General features: G+C 38.7%; 1 protein-coding gene across 1 annotated transcript in view; it reads right to left on the bottom strand.

Annotated features, from left to right (window-relative positions):
* The window catches only part of LOC102310367 (cadherin-12), a 102,347-nt gene extending 84,615 nt beyond the window's left edge, over positions 1-17,732 (bottom strand). The window contains exon 1 of the mRNA XM_005932084.3: positions 17,170-17,732. The gene's annotated coding sequence lies outside the window, so the exon portion shown is untranslated. The remainder of the gene's footprint in view (positions 1-17,169) is intronic.
* Positions 17,733-20,518: the final 2,786 nt, after the last annotated feature.

Genomic DNA, 20,518 nt, shown 5'->3' with positions numbered 1-20,518 from the left:
AGTATGCTTTCATCAACTGCACTCATAGTGTCACAGCTTTGCTGGTCTGAGTTGAGGTTAAATAAAACATAGCATGAGCCACCAAACGGTAAATGAGGGGAGGGGGTGGGGCAAAACATGAAATTACTTAAAACAACTGAACGCATTAGTCCTTAAGCTTGGCTACTGCTAAAACGCCAAGTTTTCTGACATGCAATCTGGATGCAGTATAAGTAATTTTAACACATTGTGTAACTTTGACTTTTAACTAAACACAGATGTTGCGTTATACTTTTATTGAGACTTTGGCAGGTTTAAATTATGCAGAAATAGCTCGTCTGTTCTCTTTTTGTATTTTTTTTTCAACCCACATGTCAACTCAGCTTTTAAACTGACTGCTAGTTTTTATTTGAGGAGATACAGTAGTCTTGTTTTTCCTTTCCTTCAGCATTCTGTCCTGCTGATTTCCCTTTTTTCCCCCCATCCCAGTATCATGATGGATAGAAGCAGAGCCACACAGCTTGTGGTGTTCTGGGTAGATCTGAAACCAGATGAACAGTCCACAAGATTGCTAAATACAGCATACAGTGCAGCATTAGCACTGAATGCATAGTTGATAATTGATTTTGAACATTTTATAATGATCATCAAATACCTGCACTCACTTCTTTCTTGCAGTCAACTCTATATGAAACTTGGGTTATGTGACCTCCCAAAACAACATGTAGAAACACTGAATGAAACAATAGCTCTTAAAAGTTAGCAATTGGAGTATAATGAGAAAATGCTATCGCAGAGAGGTTGTTTTTTAAATTATTTATGCGCTCAAATGGATTCAGTTGTGTACAGCAAATAGATAAACACCGGCTTGAGGTCACATATATGACTGTTATTACTACCACAGAAATACCACAGAAATTCTGCAGAACTCTATAGAAAACCCAGTTGAATATGTAAGTAGAAAACCTTTTTTTTTTAAATTTGCATGCCCCATTTAATGAATTTGAAATACCAGCATGTATTATCAAATAAGCAATAATTATTTAAGATATGACCTTTGTGACAACAAGGAGTAATGAAAATGATGTCCCAACTAAAAGAGCACAGGAAAGAGCACGCACAAAGTGTCTCTTCACATTTGGACAGATTTAAATATGTGGCCAAACCGCAGGTATTTCTATTGTTGGCCTACATGTGTTGAAACAAGTGATAACGAAGATGCAGTGTGACTGCAGGGAGTCCGCTACTGTTCTGGCACACTGAGCAGCACATTAACATTTAGATTTATTATGCAGAACCGTTGTATACATAGGTTCAATGTGTCTCTTAATCAGCCTGTGTGAGAGAAGGACTAAACTATTGATTGGTGTTTCATGGATCGAACACTTGACATTTTATTTTGGGACTATCAGGACAACCTCCAAGATAAGGAAAAGAGAAGTGATCCTGACCGCATATCCCCATTTAAATGTTCTGAGGTGGTTGCTGTCATTTGAGATCAATGTGGATGCACACCTATTCTTCTTGAGTCGTTTAGTTGGACCTGTGATCACAAGACAGAGGTGGAGGATATTGCATGTAGTTTTAAAGTTAAATGGTTCGTACTAAACCTGGTATTTCCTGCCCTGTCTGACCCTAATTACTTGGAAGCATTGCCTAAAACATAAAAAGAAAAAGGTTCTTTAAAGCAGGGGCATGTACACCACATCTGTTCCTTGGTCGGGAAAGGTCTGGCATTATGAGCATTAATGAACTGTTAAATTAAAATCATCATCAAAGGCCAATTTCACATGGCGAGCAGGCCGTTTTTATGTAGCTCACCCCTAGTGACCGGTGAACATTGAATTTCTGAACCCAACCTTGACAGTAAATGCAGCCTGGAGCTTGTTATTTATATTATTTATGTTAGCTTAGTAAATTATAGTTTTACTCGTGGAGCAATAGTTTTTGTTGTGTGAGCGACTGGACTTGTGCACAGTCAGACTGCTGCATCATTAAAAAAAAAACATATCAGGAGTCTGATTTGTTGTCTTTTCTTCATGAGCAGTGCCTGTTGTGTATCTGCTGATGCAATTGACACTTTCTTTGTTGTCTTCCTCTTCCTGACACATAGAAGAGTGCATCACTGCAACTCCCCCCATACCACACAGTTGGTGATGTTAACTTATGTCGGTTTGTTTGGGGCTCCTGGGCAACTTTTATTGAAAAATCCTGGTTTAAGTGTTGTGAAACAATAACATTTTCAGAACTGTAAGACAAGTGGAAGAAGAGAGAAGCTGGTTTAATTTGCATGCAAAAGATAAAGTGTAGTTACTCACGTTTTCCCAGTTGTAGACAGCAAAACTGATTTAAATGTGCTTCATCCTTTTCTGAATCATTAATCGATGAAAGCATGATTAAAACATGCTGTTCTTTAATGTAAGGTGACACATCTAACTTAGATTAATTAGATAGCTTATATAATCAATGCATCTATGTAGCTCATATAGATGTAAGCCCTTTAAGAGAAACCTTTAAAATAGAAAAGTAGAATATCAGAAGAATGGAATGGAAGAATATCATATCAGTAACACAGCCAGGTTTATTTCTCCTTTATTGGAGTTATGTCCTTGAAATGAAACCTTGACAAAAAAAAAACAACAACTCTGCACCTAATTTCATTAACCGTTAGGTTTTGCCAAGTCAGTGAACCTAAAATGATGCAGTTGAACTTTCTGGTCTCCACTATCTGTCACGGGTGGGCAGGTGTGGGAGTGAATCAACCTTAGACCAGGTTACTATTCTGTGGCCTCCAGTCAACCTCCACTCCTCCACAGCTGGCTCTATTTTATCCTCGGTTTTAATGGCTCTTTTATTTTCTCTTGCGTGGTGCACATTTTCTGCTCAACCATGCTGCAAAATAAAACTAGAAAGGGAGAGACAAAAGCAAATATTTTTGTCATGGTGTTCTGGGTTATTAGATACAGAATCACATTAAGCTGAGTCTCATTATCAGGGTAAAGATAAACACAAAGAACATTTGGGTTGGAAGTCGCTGATGTATAGTTATGATCATGTCATTGGTTTATGCTAATGGGCTTCTGTGTTTTTCATGTGTGTCCATGTAGCCAAATGGTCATGCTGGTATATATGTATATTAAAGTGTGCGAGTCTGTAACTGAGTGCAGAGTATCTCACTGTTAATGCAAGAAGACAGAAGAACTGAGCAGTAAACATTTCTTTAGGCTTTTCATTGACTTGCAAGTGTTAGAAACCCAGTAGACCAATCACATCATCCCAAACTAATGGTCCATTATGCGCATTTCACACGCTTGAAATTTGGTGTAATAATTATCTAATTAATTAATGAAGATCAAAGAAATGCAAGTAAAAGAGAATGAGTTCAGGGTTTTGCCTTAGGCGGCCCCTCGGTGACCACACTATGTGATATAAATGATACGCCTCACGGAATCTCATCTTCCTCCCCTTTAGCAATTTGCACTGCAAGCTATTGATGTTTGCAGCATTGCAGAGTGATATTACTGTGCCGGCAAAAAGGTCCACTTTAACCTGTAATACCTTTTTGTGCAAATAGAGGGAACAGTTTTGTGAGTCAGTGACTTTGAGGTGGCTGTTTGGTGGGATTATCTTTTTGAAACTGTTGTGATCTCATTTATTTGGCATTTCCCCTGCCTGCTGTCGTCTGCCACTGATTACTGAGAAACAATACGAGACACAAAGCTGTCAAAGAGCATTAGGACAGGCAAGGATGATATGCTTTCAGTTAAAACAGAGGTTGTTTTTTGGGGTTTTTTTGTATACACAGCACACTTCCAGCTCAGCGTAACTTCACGGCATATAAGCCTACACTTGTCTGAAATTGAAAACTGATTTTATAAGTAAATAAAAAAAAGCTGCTACATGCATCTTTATTTGACTCTCTTCCTTTGAGAGTTTTTCTCAGTTTTTTTGCTCACAGTTTGACTTCCATGTCGCTCCCCTGTCCTGAAATTCCTTTTCAAGATGTCAAGTTCTCATCTCAAAGCACAGATAATGTAATGGACCCTCAGCTGAGCCTCACTATTATAATAGAGTGGCCTGACCTCACAGGCATTCAGAAAGCTACTTAAGCCCCAGTGTTTTTCAGCACTTAATTAAAGTGACACGAGCCTCATTCCAACAGTGTGCAATCAAAGCATTCTTGAAGGTATGACAGTCTTTATTTCATTGAAGTGGACTGCTCATGCTCTTCAGTTTCAATGCAGATGAATGAAGTTTCACAGGCAGCAGTAGCGTGTCTTGTATGAAATGGTAGAATTACACAGGGACTAAACAAAAATGTAAACTTCAGAGTCAATCTGAGTGCACGCTATTAAAAATGAATTGGCACTGGGATTCTGTTTGTAGTGTTTATTGATTAATATTTAAGAATTCTGAATGCTGTCAAAGAGGCCCCATCAGCATTTGTAATCAAGCATCGCAGTTCAACATTATTAGCCTCAAGCAGTGCTGGCATAATCACTCAGCCAGGTAATATTAAAAGGTGGGCTCTTTCAGGGCCTCAAGTGACATAACTGCCTTAATCAAACAGTTATCACGCAAGAGGCCAGAGGGAGAGGGAATAATGAGAAAGCAATATCCTAGATTAAGAATTAGTCTTTTCTGTAATGGCCCTGTCTCACTGGGTCAATGGTGCATAATGGTATGGCATACAAAACTGGAGAAGATCTGAGGTTGCTGCACTTGAGTTTCATGACTCACACTGATGGGAAGAAAACGGGAACATTTTCCCCCGCAACAAACCAAGTCGAAATAAATAAATAAATAAAGAGTACAGGCTTTTCCTGCTCATAAACAACACAGTTAGGTTTGCCTGATAGTCTGTCTGTGTCACTTTGTTTCCTCTGTTTTGAAGGCTCTTCATGTCCTTTATGGCATTTGTGTGCATCTATGTTTGTTGTTAAATTTGGACGTTAAGGCTAATTGTCAGCAGTTACTCCTCTATTTAAAAGCAGCAATATTGACTGTTTAATTGCTGCAAAAAGTGTATTTATTGACTTCAGAAAAAGAAATATCCCTGTGCTGGTTTATTTTATAAAGGACTCTTTCAGTATTTAAAATGGTATAATATCTTTTGTCTGTTAAGCAACAGCGCTGGACATAAAATTCCCTTTGGGAGGAACTCTCTCACTTGCTTTCCTTCTATTGTACTTTCTTCTTTGCAAGCTGTATTGAAATATTGAAAAGATGGAGTCTAATGCTGACAATAGCTATAAAAGGTTTATGAATAACTTCACATACCACATTTCATCTCCTCTACATTATTCTGTTCCAGTTAGCAAGTAAACTTTGGGAAGAAAAGGTGTTGGCATGTGCTGAAACTGGAGCAGGTTAATATGAATTCCTTTAAAAACAGAAAAAACCCTTTGCCAGAAAATACAAATTATTCATCCATCATCCATTGAACTGAAGTGAATATAAAACTATTCTATACATAGGTGTTTCAAAGCAGTCTTTTACTGTAAGCTGTATACCAGGTATGATGTTATGCAACAGGAAGAAGATATTTTTGCTCTTTGCTGGCTGTCGGCTGCAATACACTCAACCTCTACTTCTTCGTCTGAAAAGCTAAATGCAAATATATAGATAAGCTGCAATGTTTACATGTTTAGAATCTATTATTTTAATCACACGTAGCCGATTTCACTGCTTCAGCATGAACAAGAAGTATTTTCTTATTTGGTTATAAATGACTAGAAATTGCATCCATAAAATTCTAAAAACAACAGTATAAGCGGGAGGAAAATTAATCTTCATGTGGATTTTTTCTCTTTTGTAGAGGAGAAAATTAAGTGTTGATGAGCAGCTACTGTGAGGCATCGTCTGTATAATCTGACAGCGCTATGCGGCTCCTTTTTTTTTTTTTTTTTTTTTTTTTTTTTTCCCCAGCTGCTTCAACCATCAAATCATTATTTTCCCAGAGTAACTGTTAATTATGTAATCCCTGTTCGTGTGATAAGATAAGAGATCAGCCATGTGTTTCTTGAATGAGTCACATGTACCAGTTATTTGCCTTTTTTTTTTATTTCTTTCTTTCACAGTTATCGTGCGTAACGTGTAGAGACATAATCATCACCCGTCACCCAAAAACATCTGCAGAATGTTTTAATTATGTTTCTTTGAGGTGGAAAGTAAATGGCTCTCTGTAGAGTGAAATAAATGGATTACATTTTTGTACGCAATGTTGCTACACCAGTTCATACTCGGATTACATGGAATTTTATTGTTTTTTTTCTTTGACTAAATCCAAGTTTACAGCACATTTTGTTATCTTAACCACAGTCGCAAACCTTGTCATATTAGGTTTAAGTCAAAACTCGGTGCACCATGCAGTCCTGAGTACTTGTACTGTGTGTACTTTGACTCTTATTCAATGATGCAATCAAAGTTCCACATGACAAAGTGCATTAGTAGTCACATAAAATTAATGAAAATAAGTGCACTGGTCCACATGTCGGGTTAATGTGCAATACTCCAAAAACAACAGAGACCGCCACTATTGTTGCACGATACAAAAACATTTTGGGGAATAATTCTCACCCTAACTCTTAAAATCACACAGTCTAAAACAGATCATCTCTGCCAGTAAGAAATAGTTCTCTTGAGTCATGACACTAACATAAGCTGTTGTATTTTTTTTGTTTTTTCTTGGATGCAAGCACACACGAGTGTTGCCAGTCACTTGAATATTGGCAGCAGTCGTTAATGACACTGACAGAGAACCAAAAAATTAGCTAAATCTTCAATGTCAAATTTCTTGTTGAATTATAACATATTTCAGTTGATTTAATTCTTTAATTAAAGATGTTACTCAAGTCTTCAGATGTTTGTTTAGATACAGTCAATATCCTTAACTGCTTTTCCAACTTTGTGAGCCTGGAGTGTATACACTGTCCCTGCTGACTAATGGCGAAAGGTGAGCTGCACCTCAGAGTCCATCACAGGGCTAACACAGAGAGACAGACAATGACCAGTTAACCTGACAAACATGTCTTTGGGCTGAGTAAGGAAAGTGGATCACCCAGAGGAGACCCGTGCAGGCAGAAGGAGAACAGGGACAAGGCCCCAGGTTAAAACCTAGGTCCTTTTTTACTGTGAGGCTGCAGTGCTAATGGATAGCGCTATATAAAGAAAATATAGCCTTGCCGGGTGCTTTGTTGTCCTAGTTGGCCCAGTTACTTGTGCAATGCATGTGGTTTTGATAAAGAATACAAATTGTATTTAAAAATGTATGAAGGGACATTTTTTTTTTTTTATTTAAAAAGAAAAGCCGCGCCGTGTGTGTAGCTTAGATTTACCTTTCATAAATTATATTTTGTAAACACTGTGAACCTTTTGTTACTGCAGGTTATTTGATCAAACATGTAACCAATTTTAAGTTACTAAAACATAGCCAGAGTGATTTATAGCTCTATATAACAAAGATGATAGATCTGTCAGTCTAGTGGATTGTGCAGACTACCAGAAATGGGGTTCACAGAGGCCTTGCTTGGAGAAGGGTGACTGAGCACATTCTTGTTTATCTTCTACACAATGAAGTCTTGCTCATCAGGAAAACTCAGCAGGCTAGGCCACAGCTGTCAAAGACACAGGCACCAAGCCTTTGGGGTTTTGTTTTGAATTTTGCTTTGTGTGACTCATTGTTCTGCTCTGCAGAAGTAAAGTACAGCAGAACCTGTGGAAGTTTGGGGCACTTCCACTTTGAGGGTAGTTAGAATTGGAAAAAGCCACCCATGCTATTTAAACAGCGACCACTGATAACCTGCTTGAATAGCACGTTCATATAGATTCAGGTAATTACTTGTGTTTGTAAGTTTTATTTACATTGGACAGAGCAGTAAACCACAAAATAATGTCCTTACAGTTAGGGCTGCCACAAACAATTATTTTGATAGTCGACTAGTCACCAATTATTTTTGCGATTAGTCGACTAATCAGATCATGCATCCATTGGATGTAAAACGTACAGCTTATTGCACCAGCATGCATCTGCTCTTATATAACCATCATTAGCTTACAGCTTTAAGTGTTTAAGGTGCTAACTAAAAATAAAGACAAGATGATAGTTTATTAAATTTTAATGAAATTTGCAGATTGTTTCGGTGAAGTTTAAGAAACTCCTTGCTATCTAAAATATAACAGGACATCGGAGTATATCCTCGAGCATCTCACACTTCTGATAATCAGTTGTCTGACTTTTATTCAGCTGTGTAAAAACTATAACTTTAATCTCAGCCAAAGCGATTTACTCAGGAACAAATAAAATACTAAAAAAAAGCCAAACAATAACATTTTTAAGTTATCTAAGTGACTTATATATGTTTAACCTGAGTAGCGAAAGACGGCGGTGGGTTTGAAAACGATTTGCCGGGAGTCCGGTGTTCTCACGGGCTCTAGTGAGCCTTGCCCCCGGCTAGCTATCGAGCTAGTGGGTAACAGACGTCACCGAAAACATCGGAGCGCTTTTGAAAATATGTGGTGTCTTGATAAACTGAGCAGATATTTGAGGTTTACACAGCTACATTCTCGCCTGAAAATATGTTAAACGTTTATTTTGTGACCCAGAAAGAATAATAAGAGTAATATTAAAACTAACTAGCTGCCGCCATTGTTGGAAACTGAGCTGGGCTGCGCTATGAATTCTGGGACACAGCTTCTTCTTCTTCGGGGTTTAATGGCAGCTGGCATCCTTGTACATGCAGTGCTGCCATCTTCTGTTTCAGTCCGTTATTGCACTCTTAAATCCTACTACTTATTCCTGCGTCTTTTGTGATCTTACAAAGCTTCAAACGACGCGTCGACTGTTAAATCAGTCGTCGACGATTTTCATAGTCGACGTAATCGTGACTAGTCGACAAATCGTGGCAGCCCTACTTACAGTGTAAGTAGATTTTGTAAGTAAACTGCAAGACAGTGTGTTCGTTCAGCATTAAGCACCCTGTGATATTATAGCCAAGATGTTTTGCATGGGCCTGACACTAGTTTTGACCAGCCAGATCAAGGCAACCTGTCTTGAACTGTCTGTTGCACTGACAATTGTATTTGACTGTTAAAATCCACACTCAGTATTCAGATCCTCTCATTTTCAGATAGTTTTCTTTTCTTTGAAGCACACCATAAGCATATTTCCATCCCCGGTTGAAAGGCCGCCTTTGTGTAATAGGTAATATTTCAGTAGTGCTTTTTATTTATTTTCTTTTTTTTTTCTAGTGTACTCGACACACTTTCAGAAAAAATACATCCCGTAAACACAAAGAAACTGTCTTGTTCCTCTGACCATTTCACCATGTTCAATGGGTTATTTCCAGATGAGACATTGTGACATAAACCTGTCAAATTCTTTTGGCATAATATATTGATTGTAGAGAGGGACTTTCCATGCTAATCTCAAGTATTCCAATCAGCACTTTTGATGTAGGTCACCTCAGTGTCACACTGCTTTTAACTTCCAAGTTTAGCATGAAATTACTTTGAAAGCTTTTCAACTTTAACAATGACTCACGCTTCTTGTTAACATTTTTAAGTACTGAATACAACTATTACAATCTTTTTTTGATTTGAATTGTTGTGCTCCTTTTTGGACCTTAACCGTAACATTATTAGAAATCTTTCAAGGGAATAAAAAGAAAGCATAGTTAGTTACACAGAGATAATCTTTAACTAACTTGACAAACTGTTGGTTTTAATAGCTGGTGATTTGTGCCTGTCCGTGTAGTGACATTAACAGTTTATAAAGACTGGGACATATCAGGGCACGCTCTCTCTCAAAAAAAAAATTCTTTGTCACGTCTTTGAAACCCGTGGCCTCTATTTACAGGTAAACACAATACATTAACCCTCGTGAATCTTCATCCCTCACATCCTCTCCCCGCATACACTGTGTCCTATTCATCACAGGTGCTTGCACACACCAAAGAAAAGTACCATCATGCTGACCTTGAGGAAGTCTCGCTCATAAGAAGACTAACCCAGGCCAAGATCTAGGGTCTGTCAGGATGATTTCTTATTCTATTTAATGGAAGAAGTGCAACGCTTTATCACTCCCCAAGTTCATGGTTTATATAAGACATAAGAGGCAAACCTGTTTGAAATGGCAAGCTGTTAAGTCAAAAACCCTGTATACAAAAAAGACATGTTCTTAAGAGTCACAGTGATTTAAGTGTGTTGGGAATGAATGGGTAATTTCAGATTGGATTGGCGCTCTTCTCAATAGTAAACTAAAAAGCAGACAACAATGTTTGCCTATCTCAGGGACCTTTTTCACAGAGGCATTTACTGGAAGATAAGCACGAACGAATACGATAGAAACAGCTTCTTTGTCCTCAAGACGTGATCAAAGACGACACTTCGGAGTCTTAATTCTTTTACTCCAAAGGTTTTTGATTTGGCTGAAATCTCGTAGTAGGTTAATTTGAACAACACCTCCTAAATTACAGTGTCGTCAGTTGTTTAATATGAAAGTTTACTAACTTTCTTTTTTCTGCAGCTAATTAATCAAAGATTGCCTAAAATGCATGTTTTTGGTCCCATTCAAAAAGCCAACTTTTGCTAACATCAGCATCTTTATGTGCTGCACAAAACTCTAGAAAGTGTGTCTTTAATTCCAAAACCCACCAGTTTTAATTAATCCTAAAAAACCAACAACAAAAAAAAGGCTCTACAAAGTTTCATGTCATGTTTCTGCAGACACTGAGTGCAACCTCCATCAGCAATGGTTGACAGGCCTAACAGCCTGACTCTAGGATGTACCAATACTGTGATAACATGAATGAGTGATAATTCAAGTGATTTTTGTGGTTAGCGCCCATATCAAACAGCAGCCTGCAACTGTGCTAGCTCAGCCCCTGTTCTACTTCAGTAAGTTATGATGTAATTTTCCTTTCTACCACAATAATGATAAGAGGAGGAGATACCAGCGGGAGCAACTTCCATGGGTAATTTTATCAAATCACCTTGAACACCTACACCAGCCGTTTTATGCACACAGGACTGAAATTACACCTCAGATATTATAAATCATACAACTGTGTTTATATGCCCTTTTTGTTCTTTTAGTTTGTGGCTCACCTGTAGTTTGGAAGATCTTAGAAATATCTATATAATATTCTCCAGTGTCAAAGACTTATGAAACTTGAAATTGATACTGTGATAGTATTGCTGGACATGGGAAACGGAGTATAAAACACTTCGGCTTCACCAGTTGCATTACTGAAGTCTACTTTCCGGATGATTAGCTTCTTCAGGTGTTTTAAACAAAATGTATTTGCTGAGGGTACTTCATGAAAAAGTAGTGTTTGCTGCACTTGGATATTGTCATTGAAGGAGCTAATTTCATTTTAATTAAATACAAAAGAGTTATAATTAATAAAGTAACAATTTTATGCAGCATGTAGTAGAAGAATGAATTAATTAATTGCAAAGTTTTCTTGAAAACTGAAAAAGGAGGCATTGCCGATAATATATACTGTACCAGACAACAACACATTCATCTCCTTAAATCAAAATTAAGCTTGTATTTAGCATTAATAAGATTGACCATGTAGCCTCATTATATACTATACTAAGTAATGAGCATTAAAGTGAGACAAATATGTTTTCGAGCTAAATGTGTATGACTGATAAAATGGTGATGCTAATTGAATGAAAAGTGGCAATTAAAAATAACCCAACATACCATCAGGTTTTTGTATTGTTTTAAATCCTTTTTAAGAGTTGTGACCAAAACTGCAACCAAATGAATAAAATAAATAAAGCAATACATAAATGAATAAATGTTAATGCCCCTAGTTGCCAACTTTGGTGGTAGCCTGTGAAAACCCTGCCATTTTAAAATCTATGCTAATCAAAACTCATCACTCTTGTTATTTTTTTTGCTAATGCTCAGCTTATGCAGTCATTCAGTTTTCCACTGCTTCAGGTGCACCAGCAGACTGTATTCTTTCTCTCCATATCCTCTTACAGCCGGGTTCGTAATGGTTGCAGATGGCTAGGAGGTCCCTCGACTTCCTCGGCTCATCTCTTATGCTTTCATTACCTCCGCTTTGAGCACTCCATCTTTGGCGTTATTGAAGCTAAAGCCAATGGCTTGACTTGGCTTGGGATCACGGGCCTTTAAAATACTAATGCCTGCTTCAGGATGTTCTGTAGGGGAAAAGTCCCACACTTTGTAAGAGCCCTCTGTGGCGTGTGTGCCTTGCAACTCTGTGTCACGTTTTATTTTTTGTCTGGCCTGGGGATGTCACTGTATTTGTATCTCAGTGCTCATCTTATCATCACCGACGGATTAAGTGACGGATTGCCAACATAGAAACGATTCCCAGTGTTTTCTGAAGAGCCGAACTCAAATGAAAATAAACTTGCGATAATTTTATTGACCCGTTAAAGCCAAGGGGTTGCAGTCATCTGCGAGATTTAATCAGTTCACCAGAATAGAGTATTCCATATCTGCCTTCCTCTTTCCTGCAGGACTTCCACAGCCCTGTTCAGCCCCTATAATGAAAGGCCCCCCAGCACCCTCTCTAAAAATCATTACAATCTCCCTCTACCTCTAGGGTCAGTAAACTAATAGTCATTCACCTGTGTGACAGGAAATCTTTCCCGCGTCCCCCCACCTGGGGCGAGCGAGGTTGTGTTTAAGGTTATAAAGTCGAGTCCAGCCAGAGATGACTGTTTATTGTTTGGACGACTCCCGGTGATTAAATGTTTGTCAGATCGAAAGTATTTCATCACAAATGCAGAGGATGGAGATTACATATATAACCTGCTAATTGCCTGTCTGACCAAGACTGAAAACAATGCAACCAGTTATTCAGTGCTCTTCGAATATGGAGACACAACAAAGAACAACTTTTATAAATGGTGGCGTAAAAGCGTTGGCACAAAAACACTCTCAATCATCTGCTTGTACTTGTGCCTGTGCTTTGCCTCTGGTGATTTTTATAACCCCAACTGCTTCTGCCCACTGTTGGCTGAGAATCTGTGGTGGATTTCTCAAAGGGATGGCACAAATACATTCAAAGACGCAAAGGCCCAGGGGCCTCTTTGGGATATTTAAAGACTTTGCACTGCAATGTTAAAATCATTTATGAAAGAAAGTTCATAAAGCAATCGAACAAAAGGAGAGACAATGATGTGACCCCACTTTCCTTGAAATATCTTCAAAGGGAATACTTAAAAACCAGAGGCATTTAGGTGAAACTCTTAAAGGATGTGGAAAAGCAGCTTAATAATGTCAATGAAGAAGGAATAAAAAACTGTTGTCATTTTCCTTGATGCTTCCAACTGTGGCCATTTTAAGATAAGCCACAGCAGTGCTCAGATATGAGTAATAATCAATGTTGAAACTCGGCACAGTTGAGTCTCGGAGGACCTGCCTCACCTTTTATCTCACACAGAACACCACACTGAGCTCACTGTTTTGTATTTTCGTAGGGCAAAACAGTTGTGTCCTCTATAAATTGTATCGTCAGGTAACTGCATCCTTCCTACTTCTGTTTTCACCATTGCTTCAGACAACAAGCGTATACCACAGGGAAGGTTATATTCGTTTTCCTTCCAGAAGGAGAAAAGAATATATATTAAAGAAGAAACACCAGCATCAGACGGCTGCAGAAACTGTGAGGTTTTACCTCTGCTGGGTATTAATACCACAGAGAGGAAGAAACGACACGTCTCAAAAACTGACAAACGAGCAGAGACAAATCCATATAAATAATTACTAAGTAGAGTGAAGAGGAGTTGCCCATCATTCAGAGCAGAAGCGTGCGCAATATCTCCTAGAGATTGAGAGTCATCCATCACTGCAAGACTTTAATTTGAGATGTTTAGGACTCTTGCTGATGAGAGCCTGGTCTTAGAGGTCTGCAGGGTTCTTAGTTGAGAGCGGCTTGCGGGAGGGGGTGTGGGTGGATGAGGGCAAGAAATCACTGCCTTACACAAAGCGCATTTATGCAAGTACAATAGGGACTGCAGACAGAACAACTGAATCCACTGTCTGATTAGCATTCAGATGCTTTAATCGATGGAGGCAAGTTTCTGACAGATGGCTTATTACATCTTGGGGTGCTACAGAAATGAACACAGACACTTTATTGTCACACACACACACACACACACACTCGAACACACCTCATTTAGAGTGGAATGATGTCAAAATGAGTCCGTTGAGTGAGGGCGGAGATTGAAGAGCCCAAGGTAAAGAGAGTCTGGGGACTTCAAATAATCTCAAGTATTGATTCTGTTTAAGCCCAAGGCTCTTGATGGACACTTACTTCAAAATGCAGTGATAGGTAGCATATCTGTATGACTGATCACCGTAGTTCTGCTTACGGTAAAGGCTGCAGACTCTCCATAAATAACAGCTCAGCCCTAATCAAACAGAGCAGTGGATCCTAACATATGATGACAGCTTTGTAGACCTAATGCTGTAATTTACCACAAAGCACTCAGGGTTGCCATTAAATTTACATGGACACAGTGCAGAGAAAGGCATCAGGAGCTGCTTGGCTTTACATTTTCCTGGGCTCATGGTCTCATACGGACAGCTGACAAATTAAAGGAAAAACCTGAATGACTGACCCTTAGAGTGAGTAGTTAGAGGTATTTTGCTGGTGTGGTTTGGATCCACTTTATCTCTTTAGAGTTAGCAAATCAATACAAAGTTGTTCTGAGTGGTCACCTTTGTTCTGTACTGAAACATGTCTACCCTGATGTGAGCAGTCAGAACTCAGAGCACCAGGATGAAGATGCTCTTGTTTACAGAGAATGAAAAGTCAGTGAAAGGTTTGGGTTGTGGCTCTTATGCTACCCTCCTCATAGACACCAGATCTCAGCAGTACTAAACACCTGTGCAATATTTAGACCACTCAGTGCACTTAATGCAGACGATAACAAATGTTGTCATCAAAACTCTAAATTAAAGAATACATGTTCAAAAGTTGCTGTTCCATGCCTCCTTTCGAGTTACAAAGACTTGGTGAATAAAACAAATCAGAGTGAGGCTTACTAAGTCACTTGATGTCCTTTCATTTGTCACCCATCTATCAGGGCATTTAGGAAACTAATCATATGCATTACTCTGGACATTCCACATTTACAACAAATAGAACAAAGTGCTAATATCTTTTTTCATAGTGCCTTGAGCTAAATTAATTCTAAATCCCAAGAAGTAATCAAACATAATTGTCAGTTGTTGTGATTAGAAGAGGTAGTTAAAAAACAAGACATGCTCATCATAATTTTGTTGGTCATTGAGACCTGATTACATCCATGTAAATAGAAAGCAGTGTGGGGATCTGAAATCTGCAAGGATGCCGCTTATTCCCGTTGCAGACAAATTTCACTTATGCAGGGCAATGCTGAAAATCTAAAACAAAATATGCAAACCTGACATTGTTTTATTCTTAAAAAAAAGTTGTTCATTTATTTCCTATAGATTGCCTGTCGTTTGGAAAGTGTTTCCTTCCACCTCACGCTGTGTCCAAAGTGGCTAAAATAATTGTCCTAATATGCACCCGAGTCAGCAGATATCACTGTCATCACTTAATATACCATAAGTATACTGCATGCCTCTTCATTTATCCCCTCTAATGCAGTTATAATACCTGAGTGGTTGGTGGCTGCATGCCCTGAATGCTCATTTTCTGCACAGTAGCCTCTGTGTACTCAGAGGGTCCAGCTCCTCTTTTTCCTCTGGAAGTGGACTCCTTGGAGCGTAATTTGATTATTCCAAAGCAGGTGTTTTCAGCTGAATGCTGATAAGAAGACTCAGCTCCTCTGACACTAAAGTGAGTTACATTAGACGTGCTTAAAGTAGAGGAAGGCAAGAGACTTTTTTTTATTTTTTTAATCTAATCTGTAAGTAAAGATGGGATTGACTTTGAAAAGCTGTGCTTGAATTCAAAAGGTATCGCTTTAGACTGAAATGATGTTACACAGAGAGATTGAGAAGTTTGTGATCTTAATTACTCCTGCTGCAATAAAAATGACGCACATTGCTTCAGAAGTCCGGTAAGTCCATTGTGTCTGTGTCTGTCCACTGCATGATCTCGTCTGAGAAATGCAAATTTGATGCAATTACAAATCACAGTGGAATTGCCGATGTAATGATCAGATGTATATATTTAATGCAAATGTCTCAGCATTGCTGAAGGGTACATTTCCATATTTTGTGGCCTAAGATTTCCCTTCTAGCTCATCCAAATAAGCATCTGTTATGCGAAATGGGGGCAAGGTTGCATCTGCGATCCCATGTTTCTCAGCAAATCAGATTCTGTCAAGCCTATCTGATATCCTCTTAGATTGTTCTCCCTAATCCCTTTCCACACCACAAGAATGGCCTTACCAACTAATGATGTTGCAGATATACACTATTCAAACAAAAAGAATAATCTCAAGCCTGTGATTGAGCCATCAGACCTTGCGTGCTCTTACTCTCAGCTAAAAACGTTGATATTAGTGCTAATTTGAAGCTATTGATTTAAATATTTTACCATAGTTTTATATTTTAAGAAGGAAAGCATGGTCATGTTCATGTTTTTCTTTTCTTTTTTTTTCTTTTTTTTTGGGGGGGGGTTGGTATTTTGAAGTCGCAAGGAAAACTTGCCAAAGCCACTTGACACACCATGGTGTGTTAATCAGTGTTGAGCACCCTCCAGTACACAGAGTTGAAAAGCTTCACAGTCTTTTGTATGTAGACGAGCTGAAATAACGGAGACCTACAAATGGGGTTAGCACATTCAGAGTGAAGCGTTCCCTGACATGTGACTAATTGACACTCACTGAATTCTCATTTAATTCTGGGAGACGTGACAGAGAGTGCAAGAGGCAGACAACTAAATGTCTGCCGTCGTCAGAGTTAAACGGCATTACAACACTGTCAAGGGCACTGCCGATCCAAATTTCATCCCACTTAACTAGCTTTTGCAAAGAAGAGTCTCAACTGTGTGTCTCAAAGAAACGATGACAGTGACTTAATCGAATAAAGCTCCGTCTATCCTGTGAAGCTCTGTCAACAAGCTGTAAAACGAGTCTCAACTAAACCAAGTAGCTGCAGAGTTGCTGGAAATCAGTTTAAATTAGATGGAGGCGAAAACTAGGATGTGAAATGCATAGAGGCAGAGTGAAAATATCTCAAGGAGAAGATGCACTTACCTTTAGTGGTAACTTTAGAGCGGAGTCGTAGCCAGCTTAATCCAAATTCTCACTGAATCAAACTGTCCTCCCACCTTTATGCAAGAGCAAGCTCTATCCTTCTCCTCCTTTTAATTCCCTCTCTCACCCTGCCTTCCTCCTTGGTGCCTTTCTTTCATTATCCCGCTCTCTGTGTACACTTTGAGCCCACGCTAGATCAGAACAGATGCTTATGAGTGAACGCGCTACGCGAGGCACTGAGACAGCAGCTTTGGAATAGCTGGAGAATTACACAGGAGCTGTAGCAAAGCCGAGTGTGTCCGTACCATTACAAGGTGACGACTGAGGGAGGGCGAACGAGTCAGTGAGCAGTGAAGTGAGAGAAGAAGCTAGTGTGTGAGTCTGTGTGTGCGTGTATCGGAGAGTGAGAGAGGAAGTGTGTGGAGGAGTGAGAGAGCGAGGGAAAGAGACAGGGAGAGCGTTTGTGAGCGCTGCTGGCTTCAGTGGCGAGCAACGGTCGTGATTGCATTGGTGCAAGACAGTAGAGCAACACCTCTCTTCAAAACCCTTTACCCTCCCCATCAGGTCCCCTGAGTACCGGAGATCTTCATCATCAAGCAGATTAAACCGACTAGTAAGCACCCCACCCCCAAAACTCCCAATGACACACGCACACACACACAGAGGGAATGATGCATGCTGTGGTCCCTGGGGATATTCTAATCAGAAAGACGGTTGGAGATGCTTCCTTTGTCCAGAGCTCATGTGGATGTTGAGCATTTAAAGTTCAACTGAAATTAGATGACTTATTTGTATTTGCAAACAGAAGCGAGTTAATCATTTCTTTAAAAAGAAGATTCACGTAGATCTGTGTGTTTGGTTTTCTGAAGTTGTTGGGACAGTTGGGCAGTGCTTTGAAGAGTATAGTGTTGGGTGGGGCCATTATCCTGGACTGAGTGGCAGCTGAACCAGCCAGATGGAGGTGTAGTGTAAATAAACTCACAAGCTAAAACTGAAATTTGCCAAATGACCAAAACTGCATTTGATGATTCATTTTAAGAGGTGAAAAGAAAGTCTTCATTATTATTGTTTTTGCACATGAAATCTAGCGTTGTTCATACATAGCAATGATGTAGCCTTCTGCAAATCCATCAAGCTGGTTTTTGCAGTGTATGGAAAAAATTTAATTTAATTTAAATTTAATTTAATTTATTTAGGACAGTGCATGTTAATGCTCCACTGCGGGGCAACCTGCATGTGGCCAATAAAGCCTTTCATTCATTCATTCATTCATTCATTCATTCATTCATTCATTCAAAAATCAAATGGTAAATCTCTATATAAAACAAGCATGTCAAAATCAGGAAATTGAGTAAAAACTGCAACTATTAGATGGCATTAAGTGGCTCAGTATATCACTGTAAAGTATAGTAGACCTTGTAGTTCAATAAAGTGTTGCATTGAAATATAAACTACAAAATTAAAGCAATGAGTTGACAGAACTATTGGGCTCTATTAACTAAATTTGTTTTTCTTTTCTTTGCACCACCAGACCCTGATCATATATGGCTAGTAAATGTAATGCCATGGCAACATGTTAAGCTTTGTAGAACAAAGCACCATTGTGGAGGTCTCCATTTTCATGTCTGAGCTAGTAGGCTACCCCAGAGCTTGTACTGGGTAAGCTAATCAGTATAAGTTTATACTATGCATCAGTGTAAATATGTGCATCTTCAGGGGTAGATTGTGGACGAAGTTGTGATATATGTCTTTATGTGGATGCCAGCTTTGGAAAAAAATGCAATAATATATAGCGGTACAGGGAATGCCCGCAGTGAAAATAAGGTGAGGGAATCCAGTCAGAAAAGGAGGCATCAGCTGGTTACTGCTAATAGCCATAACCACTCAAAGAGAAAAAGCTAATAAAGAACCCCAACATCTCCCGCTTCTATTCCCAACAGATATCGCCAAAGAAAAAGAATTACATCATCTAAACATCAAAACTTCACAGATGCCTCTGAAGTATAGCAGTTGTCACTGACGGTGACCTAAATTCTCTTATTTTCATGTGTGCATGTTTTTAATGCACTTATGCTTGGCTTTCTTGGCCACGCAGAGCGCAGATGTCATCTTGCCTCTCTCAGGCATATTGAAGAGCAACGGCTCACTTTAACCTTTAAAGTTAGACCGAGATATGGTGGGAGAATCAAAGGTGACACACATCACTCTATGGAAAAAGGTTATTGAGGCATTAGCATTTAGTCCTCTCAATATTTCATTTTAAATGTCTTAAAGAGAGACAGGACTCATGGTAAAACTATATTTCCTTTTCTGTCCATTTCATTGCATTTTTTTTTATTACAAACTCTAAAAGTCTGTGCTTTTAATTTCAGAAAAACAAAGATTTTTCAGCATATACAAATACCTTCTGAAAATACAGGATTAAGATCGCCCCCTTTAAGATACCCACGGGTAGAATAAATTCTAAGTCACATTAAAACAAAACATATCTCAACTTAGACACATTGATGGGTTTTCATATAATGTGTCACCTGTCTGTAGTTTAGCCTTATTTTAGAGAAAGTAATTGCCTTCAAAGTGCAAAACAGTGCTTTACATCAAGACTCCCCTGTTAACTGTAATTAGTCAGTCATCCTGTTTCAATTTCATTTCATTGTTTTTATACAATAGGTGGCAATATCAAACTAGGCAGAAGAAAGTAAAATAAATAAATAAAAATAGTAATAATAAATGACAACAAAGTCGTTGTCTTCCTTTTTATCATATTTTGTATTACTTCCTGAATGCACAGAACAGTCACAGAAAAAACGTGTTTCTTAATGTCTTTCTAAAAGGCTAAAGGCTGTGTTTGAATATAGTTATGTAGTATTTTTGCACTCAGCACTCCTGGCTGACAACCCTGCTCCCAGATCAACTCTGTCCAGATGGCATGGCATGGCCCTAGAGAACTCCATTTTTAATCCTCTTGGCACAAGCTTTGCAAAGCAAGAGGCTGAACGGATGCTTGGAGTCAGGCGTCAATCAGGGCATTTCAGACTGCTGTGTGGGACACAAAAGTGTCCCACGGAAGCATGCATAAGACAGAGGAAGAGATAAATCCATTGGTGTCATTATAAAAAAAAAGTAACTGAATGTGATGATACATTCTTACTGAATAGACGTTCAATATATTATGATGAATAAGGTTTCAACATTCCATTATGCTGTAGATATACAAGAAAGACCATACAAACACTGATTTAATGTTGTTAAATAGGAATTTTATTTCTCTAGATTTTCTTATTGTGTTTCACATGAGTAGATACATGTTTATGTATATGAGTTAAATATACCTAAAGGGGAAGAAGAG

The sequence above is a fragment of the Haplochromis burtoni genome, unplaced genomic scaffold (genome assembly GCF_018398535.1).
Source record: "Haplochromis burtoni strain Fernald_Lab_line unplaced genomic scaffold, NCSU_Asbu1 Contig_101, whole genome shotgun sequence".
NCBI classification, from domain to species: Eukaryota; Metazoa; Chordata; class Actinopteri; order Cichliformes; family Cichlidae; genus Haplochromis; species Haplochromis burtoni.
This window is presented reverse-complemented; position numbering and strand designations above follow the sequence as displayed.